We start from the raw sequence: 1182 nt of genomic DNA, 5'->3' as shown, positions 1-1182 counted from the left end.
AAACATTTCCAAAGGTATTCAAAATTTTCCAAAATGAAATGGATTTTGGTAGATTTTTTTGTGAATGTTCTTAAAGAAAATATTAGAAGTTTTAATGATATATATGGAATCACTTTAGATATTTTTAGGATTTTTTTTTGGAAGATTTTTACCCATTTTTTGAAAATATTTACCAGAATTTTCTTGCCAAATTTGGGGGATTTTTTTTAAAAAATAAACCTTTTTAGAGAAACTTTTAAGAAATTATTGGAATTTTCTTATTGAAGATTTTGCAAATTTTCAGAAATTTGGGGAATTTTTTTTGCTGAATTTTTGGATTTTTTTCAGACAAGGAAACTATATTTTTGGTGCCTGTAAATGAAGACAACAGGAGGGTGAAATTGGTTTTAAAATGGTCAAAAGTGACTTAAATTGGACGAAAAGACTTAAAATCCTCTGAATTGACTCCAAACTTTTCCAAAACAATTATTTTTCTTCAAAATGTTGGAAATGAATGCCTTAAAATCTGACAAGAACGACTCAAAACGAAAGAATCGTCCAAAATGACTTAATATTTGACAAAAATGACTCAATTCCCTGAAATGACTTAAAACCTTCACAAATTGACTAATTTTTGTCAGAATAATTAACGAACCCTCTCCTTCCGTCATCCTGTAACAAATATGATGTCCAGAGTGGGAAGAGATCGCCTGGCGAGCTTGTGGAATTTTAAAGATCCATTACCTCCAAACTGGCCTGATTTAATCAGAGTTAAACCTGTCTGATAAATTCCCATAAATGATGTCGTTTTCAGCTGAATAGTTTGAAACTTCCACAGCCGAGGAGCAAAAAGAAAGACAGATTCTCGCTGCTGATTCAGCCGAACTGACGGCGAGCTGATTTCATGAGGATGAATGTTCCTCACGTGTCAGCAGAGGTGGATGAAATAATTGCAGCAATCTCTTTTCACGGCCGCCAGCGAGGAAACTTTCATTTTTTATTTTTTTTGCATCACTGACAAATCGGGCGACTTGTCAGCTGTGAAACGTTTAAATTATACACCAGTCAAACGAGCACTTCCTCGCTGCTGCTGCTGGAGGTTTTTATGCTCTTTTTCTCTCGTCTCGACCTTCAAACCCACAGCAGAGTGAACAGAACGTCCACCTACAGCTGACAACACGTCACATCTCATCTGACAGCTGA

The sequence above is a fragment of the Amphiprion ocellaris genome, chromosome 1 (assembly GCF_022539595.1).
Source record: "Amphiprion ocellaris isolate individual 3 ecotype Okinawa chromosome 1, ASM2253959v1, whole genome shotgun sequence".
Lineage (NCBI taxonomy): Eukaryota > Metazoa > Chordata > Actinopteri > Pomacentridae > Amphiprion > Amphiprion ocellaris.
This window is presented reverse-complemented; position numbering follows the sequence as displayed.